Consider the following 15,391-nt stretch of genomic DNA (forward strand, 5'->3'; position numbering starts at 1 on the left):
GATCAAAGACTGATTTCTGTGACATGTTAAGAAAACACCATTCCTAATTAGCTCCCATGTGAAACCTTTAGAAGGACTGTAGTGCTAACGTTAGCGATCTGTGTAACACTGGACTGTATTCAAGTCCATTCCAATGGATTGTTAATGACCTTAGACAGAGCCAACACAAGTATGGAGTAGTATGGTGTCCATTTTAGGATTCCTGAATCAGACAGACTTGATAATTGTTCATAGGGTTAGTAACTAACCTAACATTGAAAACACACAGACCATCCCCTCAGCTGAGTTTCTGGTATGTGAATCATTTCCTTGGAAATGTCCACAGGTCAACATGACATTGCATTTACCGTCTTCCAGTAACCACAGCTATTTCTATATACAGAATTAGCCTTTCTCCTGGGCATTGTTTCTCAAGCTCCTTGTTAGACCAAGAATGTGCTATTTTGTAACTGCTTAACCTGCAGATGTGTTCAACCAGTCAAATCCCCTTTTAAACCAGGTGTGTTAGAGCAAGAAATTGCCACCTTGTGGAATAAAGATGACATGTAGAGCCATGGAAGGTTGTTTGACATTTTCAATCTCAAATTCAACTCCACAGATCAGTCCATCTTTCAGAGTATTCATCATGTAAGTTCCTTTTACAATACTATTCCTTATTTTACTTTGGTGTCTCGCAAGACTTTTGAAGACCATTTATCTTTTATACATGAGATCATAGATATCTTTCTTGATTATTGCTCAATGATTTGTTCCCAAATTACTTGAATTGTATGCAGCATAGCTGTCAAGCCTTTTGACTTTAAACCAAACGTGTATATTTTCAGATATGTATTAGTTATTTTGCATCATGTCTGGTTTTTGATTGTCGACTGAGACCAATTCTATATTTCTTTGATTAACCTTCTCTTCCAGTGATGCTATAGGGCTGCAATGTTACTTATGTGTGTAGCATCATGTTACCTTTCCCATTACAATATCAATCAAAAACATGATTCATACAACAATTCCCTCTAAAGACGAGAGTATAGTTTCAGTGAGTGTCGCCAAATTATTTATTCCTTCATCTGTTCTGCTCCTTCTGGTGGGGAACATTTTGGATGAAAACAGGGATACATGTTAAATCCAACTAACATTCTTGATTTTATTCTGAAAAACAGCTACCAGTCCTTTCTTAAACACCAGACATACCTTTCCTAGTGGCCTGCTAAAAAAGACAGCTTGGATTTAAATATAATTTAGGTCTCATTGAGGCTTCAGGCAAGACTTTCAAAGAGTTTAATATTAAAGATTTTTAGTACTCTACATTCAAGCTCGTTACATAAAAGGGCTGTTGAATTTTATCTGGTATTCCATATTTAAATATTTCTCTTTCACATTACTTTAAAAATGCTTCTTCAGGAGTTGGTAAGACCCTTAATAAATATGTATATGGACAGAGGTTCCCGCTCCATGGAATCAGAATACTATCTTATTTTGTAAGTTTTCACTTGAAGTTTGTAAAGTTTATGTGGTTTCACTTTTCCGGGATGGGTACACCAAGTATATTTTACAATTTACCAATTTCAACAGAATACCATGTGGCAAATGAAAGTTTTATCTTTTAACTATAAGATATATAGATTTATCATAGTTTTACACCAGAGAAGGAGGAGAAATGATCTAGGTCTCAATGACACTCATCAGGATACACTGACATTTTTGTATCTTAACCAGTAATCTTTAAAAACAAAAACAAAGCACAATGGTATTTTATCACAGGCAGCCTGCGTTTAAAAGTAATCCAAGGTTGATGAAGATTAAATACTGGGACTATAATTATCTACAACAGTAACTGGTACAACCATTAAAAGAATGGTTTAGTTAAACAATAATTTATCATAAAAGATATCAACCAACAACCATCACTTACAGGAAAAATATACATATTATAACAAACTTTTCTTCTGATAATCATCTTGCCATAAAGCATTCTGGGAAATATGATAAATAGATCTATGTGGAACCTTCGGTGTTATTGACATCTTGACCTTGAAACACAAGTACTACATTGAGAAGATGGTTTCTCATTGACTTCGAGTCATTTATGTCAGAACCACTTGTAGGTTGACCTTACATTATGATAACAGTCAGATAAATTCAATTTCCATTTGAGCTTAAAAACCAAACAGGATTGGTCAGAGTACAAACATTGGATCATAATGCGATGATCCAATAACTCCACAGGTGCATATTAATACAGTTAGATGGTAAAGTTAAATGTTACTGAAAACCACATTGTTGCCCACTAAGGTACATTTTTGTCAGATGTGAAAAATACATGACATAATCTGTATGTACAAGTATGCATAAACAGATAACAAAATTAAAATAGATAAAAGGGCAATAAAAAACATGCTAACAAAAACCAGCGTTCATAAAAAAGGCATTTACATTATTTCACATCGTGTATTCATTTCATCAAGACTCAACACTTTTTTGTTTTGTCTGGACAGCTGGAAAAAAAGCCTCATCCATTATCTTGTTGCGTAACCCACAGGAAGGCCATGAATGTTCCGTTCCAAAGAGAGCCATTGTCACGAAGGGTACATGTAACACATTTATCTAGGGAGTGTTTGTGTATTGGTCATTCTTAATAGCAAGAGGACCTAGCCCACAACTTGAAAAGAGAGAAAATAACATGTGCATAGGGTTCTGGCCTGAGTGTATTTAAGGAGGTAGTGTTTGTATAGTTTGATATTTTTAGGTTTGTTTTTGTTAGTATCTCTTCTGTTTGTTACTCTCTGTTTCAAAAGCATTACTTTAATTTCTGAATCAATAAAATGAAAAGGATTTGACTTGATCTAAAGCATTTTTCCTTTTTCTCAGCAGTTATAGCACAACTTCATACCTTTCTTTGGTGAAATATAACAAGTACTTTGGTTACAGTTTGTTTTTACAGTGTATCACACTTGTAACCCATTAAATCTTGCATTCAAAACAACAGATTTTGATTTTGATTTGTAAACATCTTTTGCCATAAGATTATTGATTCAGCCACTAAGTTCTAGTGAAACACATCATGTACATTGGTTATCAAAACACAGGGTAAGGGTTAACCCTAACCCATAGTCATTTGTAACAGTATGTTAGTCCAAGACCAATCACTGTAAATGTACACGTGTTTCAAAATGTGTCTTTGAAGTGCTGAAGGTAATCTGTTATAGTTTGTTTCATTGTTTTTACATTAGGCAAAATTCTTACTGGAACCACAAACTGAAAACAATTTCCATAAATTCTATCCCATAATCAAAAGTATAATAAATGAAGTCATTAATGCAAGAGAACTAACCTATATTGCAACTTGGGTTGTTTGTCTAATCAATTGTAACAAATACAGAAGGAAATGAACGAAATGTTACATACTACAATAATTTGCGTCAATTCTATGAATTATTGGCCAAAATATATTTTCCACCTCAAAATGAATATCTTCATTTTTATGCACTGCGGGAAAAATCTTTTGGCATGGCAAATCCAAACCTGACATTAGTCACCAGTGTTGTCATGACATTACTTCCATGGGTTGAAGGAGTCTGACATCCTCTTAGGGATGGCAGTCAGAGATCTTCAACCTCTATAATGAAAAGGACATTGTGGGGCCAGGTCTAGGAATCAGAGAGTGGTCCAAAACCATTCCTGAATCAACTCTGAATGGTGCAACCAAACATTATCACACAAAGTTTAATTGAGGAAATTAATGAGGTGTTCAGCCACAGCATTGTAAGACCCAATAAGTGACTTATGTCTTACCACCCCATCTTCAGATATGGCTGCACAAATGTTTCCCCCACATTGTCCAGGCACATGGAGAGTTGCTCAATGGCCTATGATATTACGCCAACATTGTCAAGTTTTGGCCAAGCAGAAGCCTGCTTTATTAACAAAGATGTAATTTTAATGGTTCACAGCAGCTCAGTTTGTAGTTTTGACCCGGTTTGAGGGCTATCTGATTTCCTCCTCTGCCTTACTGTCTATCCCGCTCCATTGGAAAAGACATTGCCAATGTTCACATGGTTTATCTGGTTACTGGTTAATACTATGGGTGGCATGTAACAGGATTTCAAGCCAATATTACATTGAAAAGAAGCATTTATGCTGCATTTTCCCAGACCAAGGTACAATTTATAGGCCCCTTTAATAAAAACAGGAAAAGCACACAAATGCTTTCTGTGATGTTACACTATTGAAACAAAGTGTTTAGTAAACCATCTTTTAGGTAGTCCATCCATGGATTTACACATGGACAATGATTGCAATGTTTGGTAAGCTACAGTATGTACTTAACAGACACACTGTAATCCAAAATAAAATTAATAATCAGCACAAGATACAATGCCCACCGTGATTAGTTGTCTTGGTGAAGTTGAGCAAAATAAGGCTATGAAAAACTGTCATTGGGTATTATAGGGTGAGAATTGTAATGAAAATGGGACATTTAAGCTTTTTAAACGTGTTGCACAAATCTTTGCCTGTGTTACATTCTCACAATACTCAGTAAGTCTCCCATTAACATGCTACTCACTGTACACATTTACATGACTTCTGAAATGTTATTTTCCACAACCTGAAATGATGAACTCAGGAAGGTATACACTGGATGTTTAGACTGGAATTTCTATGCACATGAAGGAATGCAAAAATACCTTGATTTAGCTCCAAGGCATCCAAGTAACCACAAGGAGTCGATAGAGTGCAAGGCAGGCGTATTTCTTTACAAACCCCCCCCAAACCCAGATGGGGCCTGCCAATTGAACCACCTCCACAGGATCCCTGGCTGATCTCTAAGCACGATTCAAACCTGGTATTGCAGGAGAAAGTTACCGCAACTCAGTGCCATTCAAGCACCGCGGCAATATAGTAAATGAAATTGAAAAACTCACTCAGCCGACAACATTGGAGGGATTTTTAACCCACATAACAATGCGGCACATTTGTGTCCTCACCCTGTAAACAGTCCACAGCTGTAACCGCTTCCCCCCGACCACACCACGTGGGGCTTGAAGCAGCGAACTGTTGTCCACTGTCATCCACGAAGTGTTGTCACCATCGCCCATCCGTGGCTGACCAAAGGGAACAACTACTTCAAGGCCTTAGAGTGAGTGAAGTGACTAATTAAATGCTATCTGGACTGACCGCTGCGCTAACCGACTAGCTGTTTCACCCCCATTACAGTGACAAAATTTGATCTGAATTTATGGTTTAGTTTGCTGGCAGTTTCCAAATGCTAGCATTTCAGCTTTTCTGGCACAAATCCTATCCAAGTCCAGACACCTATATTATAATTGTTTTCATAGCCAAATTGTCCAAAAGTGTCTGTAAATGATTGTGAGGCTCAACAAAGGCCCTTGTACAATGCTTGAACATGATGCACAAAGAAGGCTTATATTGGTATTATTACATGAATGGGATTTGACATGGTCATGGTAATGATATAATAATTGTATGCATGTCATATTATATTCATCTCTAAGGGCCCTTGTTGAGCTTCACAATACATATCAAATATGTTTGGACGATTTGGATATGATGTGTGAATAATGCCAGCATAGGTATGTGGATGGGATTCATGCCAAAAATGCTATCATGTAGAAACAAAGCAAAGAAAACATAAATTTCTGTCCTACTTTGTCCCCAGGCTGCTTACAGGGTAAGTATACCAATATACAGTAGATTTTTGTAATTTGGGTGAACTGTCCCTTTAAAATGGTGGAAGCTCTTAATGGCACTGCCCACGGTTTTGGCCACTCCTGACCTATATCATTCTCTATGGCTCAAACTGATACAAAATTGCATGTCTGGTGTACCAAGGTCTGCCCTTTACACAGAAGAGAATAAGAAATATCGATACTGGCTTTGATGTTTCTAAAGTACAGTATGAAGGAAAACACTTTTTTGATAATTTCTTATTTTTTGGTTTTCCGGTTCACAAACTATTTTCCTTAATTGTCACTTTCAGCTGCTATATAAAAGAACTACAAAAGCTGTCTGACCATTGACTATGTAAGGAGAATTGTGTTGTTGCCCTTGCCAAACATCCCTAAGAAGGCAAAAGGCACAAATCAAATGTGAAATCAAGCATACATGTTGTTTACATCTCCAATTTGCATTTCTTTTTAAATACAACGCCTGGGGGAACGCCTACATCAAACTGTTAGCTTTTGCCTAGGCTTGATTTATTCTGCCTGTAATTACATGCTTAACTCAAGCCTTCATTTTCATGAAGGTTCTACACAGCTTATTTTCCCATATCTTGGCAATGCTATTTTAATATTTTCTATTAAATATAAATTACAGTTCTACTGGACCTAAAATGGAAGTACCAACACAGCAATACTGAGGTCTTCTATGTTGTTATTGTCTACAACCCCAGTCACTTAAAATGAGAATACAGTACCTTCATTTAAAAAAGACATTTTAACCTATTTAACCAATATATATACACCAATCAGCCATAACATTATGACCACCTGCCTAATATTGTGCAGCCCTGACCCGTCGAGGCATGGACTCCACTAGACCTCTGAAGGAGTGCTGTGGTTCCTGGCACCAAGATGTTCACCACCAGCAGATCCTTTATGCCCTGTATGTTGGGGCCTCCATGGATCGGACCTGTTTGTCCAGCACATCCCACAGATGCTCGACTGGATTGAGATCTGGGGAATTTGGAGGCCAAGTCAACACCTTGAACTCATTGTTGTGTTCCTGAAACCATTCCTGGACCATTTTTGTTTTGTGGCAGTGTGCATTATTCTGCTGAAAGAGGCCATTGCCATCCGGGGATACTGTTGCCATGAATTGGTGCACATGGTCTGCAACAATGCTTAGGTAAGGTGGTATGTGTCAAAGTAACATCCACATGAATGGCAATGCCAGTAGAACATTGCCCAAAGCATCACACTGCCTCTGCCGGCTTGCCTTTTCCCATAGTGCAATTTGGTGCCATGTGTTCTCCAGGTAAGCGACATCAGACCAAGCCATCTTCTTTCATTGCTCTGTGGCCCAGTTATAATGCTCTCATGCCCATTGTAGGCACTTTCGGCCATGGACAGGGGTCAGCATGGACACCCTGACTGGTCTGTGGCTACGAAACAAACTGCCATGCATTGTGCGTTCTGACACCTTTCTATCAGTACCAGCAATCACTTTTTCAGAATTGTGAGCTAGAATAGCTGTCTGTTGAATCGGACCATATGGACCAGCCTTCGCTCCCCACGTGCATCAAAGAGGCTTAGGTACTGACCCCTGCTGACTGGGAACACCCCACAAGGGCTGCAGTTTTGGAGATGCTCTGACCCAGTCGTCACAATTTGGCCCTTGCCAAAGTCGCTCAGATCCTTCCTTGACGATTTTTCCTGCTTCTAACACATCAACTTTGAGGACAGAATGTTCACTTGCTGCCTACTATATTCCACCCACTGACAGGTGCCATGATAACAAGATTATCAATGTTATACACTTCACCTGTCAGTGGACATAATGTTATGGCTGATCGGTGTATCAATGTTATACACTTCACCTGTCAGTGGACATAATGTTATGGCTGATCGGTGTATCAATGTTATACACTTCACCTGTCAGTGGACATAATGTTATGGCTGATCGGTGTATCAATGTTATACACTTCACCTGTCAGTGGTCATAATGTTATGGCTGATCGGTGTATATTCAAGTGAATGGGTAAGTGGTTCCAAACTTTTGACTGGTACTATATATACATACATATTTATAATACCACAGACCCTTCCAGAGGACCGGTGCAGTTGACAGGACTGAAGGCTGTTCGGCACATAGGAGTGACAGCAGTCATGTGCAGTGGAAGGAAAAAAAGCCCTACCATATCCAGTGCTAGAAATCTGGGCCAGGTTCTGAGATACAGTCAGTGTAGCAGCATGAATATGGTATCATTCATCAATGATAGATGGCCCTCACTTCCAGCAATCTGCCCAATGTGACAATTGCAGTATGTGCAATCTTGTTAAGGAGATCCTACTTTGAGGCCACATCCAAATAGATCCACTGTACGATGACCATATCAGGTTTCAGTAATACATTGTGCATTCATACCATGGCAAACCTTTATGTCAAGTCATTATTATAAAGTTCTCCAGTGTTTCGTTCTCATTGACTTTTACAAGGTAACCATGTCATCACGTAAAAGAGCTTAGAACAATATCCCAATGTGACAAATCGGCTTATCAACTGTCAGAAGGCAAGACCTTGGGACTCAGGAGAAAACGTTTAGCGATATCATTTTCTTCCTCAAGAATAGCTTTATAATGGATTCTTCTGAGGCACCAAACAAAGACTTAATTCCTACTTCCATTCAGCGGAGTACTTTTCAGCGTGGCTTAGACTATGGGCTTATAACAAATTCCACCCAGGTACAAACAAAGACTTAATGCTTTGTTCTGCTAGGGAAAGAGCACTTCAGCCATGGTGCAGTCTACCCGAAAGGTCTCCGGGTCATTTTAAACCAATCAATGCGTGTCTCCTCATACCTTAACACCAGTGTCATGAATATTCAAAAAAAGTCACTCAGAGGACACCCAGAGGGCGCCAATCAAAGTCCACCGTGAAGGTCAGTATCTATTATGTGCAGCTACACTCATTAATATCCAGTGGGCCCAGAGAGCAGAAAATAGGCAACAGGTTGGGGAAGTTATATATTTAGTTGGGGAATTTATATTTATTTAGGCAGTGGCTTTCTTTACCTGGGATAAGCGGAACCAGATTCAAGCAAATTCAAAAGCATATAACGCCTAGTAGCACTAGAATGACGTTATCATTTAGCTATTTAGCAGGCGCTCTCATTGAAAATGACCTGCAGTTAGACAGTCTAGCGAAACAACCACTTATCATATGTATATAATAGCTGTATCATAACTACATCACATACTCACGAGTGACAAACTAAATGAGTGGGGGAACATAGAAAACACAGTTGCTTCCATACAGGTGTGCTGCATGACACAATTAATCAATTAACATCCCATCATGCACTTTGGCTTGTATTACAATGATGAGCAGGTGACCCGGATTTTGAATCAGGGTGGCAAGTGGAAAGGATCTAAGTGACTTTGAAAGAGTTCTTAGTTGGGGCATGGATGGCAGGATCTTCAGTCACAAAGACCGCCCAACTGGCAAGGGTTTCAATAGGAACAGGGACTAAAGTTACATCTGCATTTAAATCATCGGGACAGACATTAGTAAATTGGTTCGGAAATTCTGGTCCAAAGCGAACATTTGATGACTGATGCTCGTGCGTTACTGATATGTGAGGAAAAACCGAAGAGCAACTCTTTCCCAGGTGACTGAGAATGCCGGTGCAGTACGTGATCAGACTTTGTCAGCAGGAACAGTCTGTCAAGTTTTACACAGAGAGAGATCTTATAGTAGGGTTGCAAGTGCATAAACCCCTCATTACAAAGACAAATGCACATTTGAGAGTTCAAAAACCATAGGCACTGGTCTACAGAGATGTGGTGAAAATAACATGGTGAAATGAGTCACCCTTCACGTTTAATGGGTATGAACATGATGTGAATCATATGCTGTGACCTTCACCGTCAGAAGATATCAACCTATTTCAAAGCTTACGGGAGACTGCGGACTGACATATTACACAGCGCTCTCCACTGCCATCATCCAAAAAAACATTGAAGGAATATCTTTATGAAGAATGGTGTACCATCCCTCCAGTAGACTTCCAGAAGACTTGTAGAATCTATGCTAAGGCACATTGAAGCAGTTCTGGCGGCTCATGGTGGACCAACAGGAGCTGAGACCCTCTTCGGTTTTTCCTTTGTCACCTGTATATCCCTACATAATACAATAACCTAACACAATGTATGATACAATACGAAATACGTCAAGATTTATCTGTCTCTTCACAGTCCCGTCATTACATTAGGTGTTATTTAATAATTCTTTCCCCCTTCTTGGCGTTATTACAGTCCGTCAATTACTTTTCAAAGACTACTGCAGCCTGTGGGGCCTACAGTGTTCAGAACAGGACGACTTTAACTGCTGAGTCTGTGGCTTCCCTAACACGAACCCCACATGGTGGACGTCTCTCTGACTCTCAGAGGGAACAGAAATACTTAAGACTTGAATGAAGTTCTCGGGGGGATTATTTTATGAGAACTTTCCATAACGTAAAAGGTATTTGCCGTGGACCAGCCTTGGTGACATTACCTTGATTTTGTTCAAAACATCTTTCTTCTCCTGCGAACCACTCTAACTGGGGAAAATTAGACCGGTTGTACTTCTCACTTAATCGGCCCGGGCTTTGAATCTTTTTATTGGAGCTTAAAAGTGGATGAATGACTAGAACTGACAGCACAATTGATGTTCCCTTGGGAGGAATGAGGTTTGTCTTACTTCACCTAGCCTCTTACATCAAACTGGCTTATCTTCAACCAATGTTTAAAGGTTTCCGGTGTTGTTGATTTTCACCATTTATCTATACTTAGAATAATGTGGAATATATACTGCTGCCAGGAATATATATTTTTTTAACCGTTATTTTATGCTAAGAACAGGTTCTTATATGCAGCAGTGACCTGGGAGCAATTTGGGTTAACTGTTTTGGTTAAAGGACAGAGTGACTGGGTTTTCACCCAGTGCCACTGACCACTGACCACTACCACTAGCGAGCCCACTGACCACTATGGGAGAGGAGACCCCCGATTATATTTTGCTTAGGGTCTCCAAAAGGCTAGAGCTGACACTGCCTGTACTTGCATAGTTTTTCATCGTGTTATCTAGGCCCACAGAGGAAGTTGTTTCTCTAAAGTAGGGGGATGTAACAACCGCACGTGACAACATAACATGAAAGGACTCATAAGACTTACATATGTACTCCTACAGAACTTCACACATAGAAGGATACATGCAATGTGTGACACCAATAAGCTATGACTCTATACCTTGAAAATTTGAATCGGCAAGTCATCGCACTTCTTTGGCCTAAATGTATGATTTGTAGAAAGCTAATGAATGGAATTGTTTCATGAAGGTGATACCATGTGTAATTGTTTTCAGCTCTTTGGTGAAACTCTAGCTTACAAATTTAATGTCAACCTCCAGAAAACACGTTTGTATTTTCTAGAACATTCCGATCTGGTTGAACACAGGAAACATTAGGCATTATATAATGCCTTAGATCAGGGGTTCCCAAACTTTTATGGCCAATGACCCCATTTCGATACCTAAAAATTCTCACGACCCCAACCATGTAAAGAAAAATTATATAATCGAGGCTATAAGAGTCAATTGTAAAACATTCTCCCCCGACCCCATTTTCATATCAGGTGACCCCACATGGGGTCGCGACCCCTAGTTTGGGAACCTCTGCCTTAGATCACACACGCATACAGTTCTGTACTGTTTATGCTAAACTTAACCGTAAATCCTAAACTCTAAATCTATCCCTAACCCCAACTCCACCATATCCTCAACATAACCCTTCAGTCAAAAATACGTTTTATAAAAGTTAGGACTGAAAATAATTTATTCAAACGTTCCTAGTTTGGCTATTCTCTTCAGGAGGTCTGAGGAATTGTGTTATTTACAAGCCTAGCACTGCAGGAACACACACACCATCCCCCACATTGTTTTATTCTAATCCACAGAGCGTATGCTACCATATGATTTGATTGCCGCCTTCTTCCCAGATGTGCTGTGCCTCCTCAAGTCTCCACCTCTCAAACACGAGTGTCTACAAACACTGACTGGCCCACGTCTCCAAATTAATTGGCAATCAAGCCTCCAGATGTCTTGTCTCTTTCTACCTTGCTTTCTTCCCCTCCCCTCACATCGTCTCCACCTGCCACCTTTGCCGCCCTCCATTTGTCTTTCTCTGCCAACTCTCTCTCACGCAACGCATTTGTAACCTTTCGGGATGCTAACGGTGGCATGGCGAGTGGCAGCAAACAGACAGATGACAGCTCAGAGAGGCCAAGGTTTAGTAGAGGGAAGGGAGGACGGAGAGGGAAAGAATAAGTGGGGAAGAATGAGAAAGAGATTGACCCGAGAGAATGAAAGTGAGCCAGACCCTGATCCCCAGCACTGTCCCTCCATCGAACGATTCTCCAGTTAAGGCCAGTTTTAACGTTACCTCAACAAGATGTCGCCGTCTGACTTCGGTGAGAGAGAACATGAAGAACAATCTTTCCGTGGCCTCACACTGTTGCTCTGACGGCGAAGGCGAAATTTAAATTATCTTGGTAAATCATTTTTGCAATATATTTTTTCTTGCCATTTTGTACTTCATCTGAAAGAGACATTTGTGAAACATAGAGGAGAGAGTTGTTTAGCCCACGTGCAACAGCATGTGCACTGGGGACTGCAGCTTAGGCCGGCCAGTTTAAATGAATACGGCATGGTTCCTTAAAAAAATAAAATGTTATGTAAATTCAAAGTCAAGTTTTTTATAGTCATATGAAAACTAACAAACATCCTTCACAATAAAATCCTTACTTATTTGTAGTTCCAGGAACATATACAAAAAAGGAGGAATTTACTAGGAGCTAACAACACGTTTGCTATAATAAATGCATGTATATAATTCAGCTCATGTGATAATTCCTTTCAGATTTGATCCTGCGGGGCTGAATATACAGCTTGCACAACCAATAGTTCTCCAAGAGGAGGCCTAGTAGGTCAAGCCAATGACTTTCGCTGACGATAAGGATCGATACGATACTTGGCCGTGTTGAAACCCACTCCTGTTTACTTCAGGGTGATCTGTCTCTCGCTCTGTGAGAAAGGTCAAGAGATTGTCTTACTCGGTTGCTAAGAGGACAGAAGGGCAGATAGTGAGGTAGACAAGCCGTAGAAACACTAACCTTGTCCAGAGGCTGTTGGACACCTGTGCCGCAATCATTTAAAGTTGGCCTTATTGAGAGTGACCCTGTCATTTTCATTGTTATCTTGTGATTTTAGTGCACCAAAATACCACATAAGTACTTCTGCTGTTTAATAGTGCAAACGAACGTTTATCAGTTTCAGCCAGTCCCATAAGGGAATGTAATTTATGGCAATATATGTATGTAACTTACAGTATATGTCTTATATGAGCATATATGTTGTAAACATATTTGGTTTGATCCACACATATGTACATATATTTACATATGTCAAAATGAAATTGTCTGTTTTTATATGTTAGATTGAAATATGAAATGTACATATATGATCATGTATTTTAAAATATATGTTAAGTCTTTTAATGGATAGAGCCATATATTAGATTTACCTATGGGGTTTAGTGTTAGCCAGCCATTTCATAACACAATTGAGAAGCAAACAACCTAGAAGACGACAACATTAAATTAAATGTTTCTTCAACAAGATAGTCTCTAGTATTCTAATTCTCGCGTTTTGTGTCAACAGGTGCTTCAGGGTCATCATCATTAGGTAGGATTAGCCGATACGAACGGCTAGTTCTCTTCAGTTGAGAAACGTGTAAAAATGTGTTGTAACGGTTTGCCATGAACAGCGTGCCGCAGGTTTTTAACCCACCATCCTGCAAGGCCACAGCAATCAACTTCACAAAGTGCTCTCGTCACACTCCCTGCCTGCGAGTGTGCCTGAGAGAAGTGCGTTTGCGCTTCAGCCATTTCCTCCATACAGTTCACCCACAGAGATTTCTCCTCGACGAGAGAAGTCCAAACACATTACGGTGATTATGGCACAAAGAATGCGCTTTAAAGTCCTGTAAAACGTGAAGGCGCAAAGCAAACCAGCTCGGCCCTCTCAAGGTTCGTGTGCAAAACGCCACATCTGAGTCACTGTGAGGAAAGTGGCAGCTAAGGCCGTCTTCGCGACAGAAGGAGACCGAACGTTCTGTTTCAGTGTAGCGCATTTTGAAACACGCCGTACATAATGTTTGATTCAAGTCTATTTATTGTAGCCAATATACCAAATATTCTAAAATATTTCATTAAGCATCTTCAGATTTTTTTTGTGCTCAGTAATGTTAGATGGCTTATCTACACGTGTCTCCTTTCAGCCATGTAATGTCTGCTATCTGAAACCAAAATCAGAGATTGCTGGTAATCTGTACTGAATCTCTGTTCCTCTGTATTCTGTTGTAATCTCAATTCAGTCTATAAATATGTATTTTCTTCATTGTGTGTCAGGGATGGCAGCTCTCCTCTCCCCTGAGAGGGGCAGCTCTAGCTGGGCTTTTATCAGGCCTGCCTGCAAGATGGCTGGGTCCTCTGCTGCCACCGGCAGGGAAAGATTCCTCTGGAGAGGAACTTTACATGTTTATAGCGAGAGGGAGGAGTGAGAAAGGATGGGGGTGGAGTGGGCGACCAAAAACCAGACAAGCTCACAGCACCGGAGCGAGGATGGAGGTAAAGAGTAGAACGAGAGAGAGAGAGAAAAAACCATAGAAGAGGAAATTAAGCTTAAATTCAGAATGTAGCAGTGTGGCTGTACAGTACAAAGCAAATGACTGATCCGATTTTTCGTTTCGTTGGCCTGTAATCTCTGTTTGGTTTCATTGTGTCGTTGCGCGCCTCGGATGCACACACGAATGAACGCCCCCTCACCGCTGCCGCGCTGGCCGTGTTCAGGTGAAGCTTTAACTGAGCAGCACCACTCGAAACTGAACAAGCCCTTCACTTTGAAATAAGTAAATAAGCTCCCCGTGTTTGGCATCCGTGTACCGACGTTGCGTAATTGTCGAGGAGCTGTACTTTCAGGGCCGCCTGCTCTGTGTGGTGCTGTTTTCAAGCGTGTGTGTGTTTGTGTGTGTCAGCTCCCTGCTCCGCATGACGCTTTTTAATGAAGTGTGTATATCTGTGTGTCTGTGTCTGTACAGAATATGTGTGTGCGTTTATGTAACAGGTGTTGAATTTGAAGTTGCACAATGGCAGAAGGTCAGAATAGGTCCCATTCCTGGCATTAGTGTACATTCCTTTGTTGAATACGTCGGCCATTTTCTCGAATCCCACTTACAAACATCCCCCACCCCGAAACCTCTTCCCCATTTACACTATGAAAAGGTATGTCTCAATGAAACTGCACATTGGACATTATAGTTAATCTTCTACATAAGACACTGATAATTAGTACTGTCAACTGACAAAGTAGTAACCTACCTGTATATTGGTCTATCGATTTATTTCAAATATGAGTTACTTTTCATCTGTCAATTCATTATGCACTATGTATTCCTTTCCCAAGCAACTACTATAATTGAGCGCTCTGTTCAAAATGTTTGTTAGCTGAACTCCTGGTTAAATGTAGTCATTTTTTAAAGCAGTATGGGACGATTATGACAAGTCACGTATCCAACTTGCTCATCAAAGTTCAGTGGGCGAGTTGAGTACAGGATCAC

This window comes from Esox lucius, chromosome 25 (assembly GCF_011004845.1).
Source record: "Esox lucius isolate fEsoLuc1 chromosome 25, fEsoLuc1.pri, whole genome shotgun sequence".
NCBI lineage: Eukaryota > Metazoa > Chordata > Actinopteri > Esociformes > Esocidae > Esox > Esox lucius.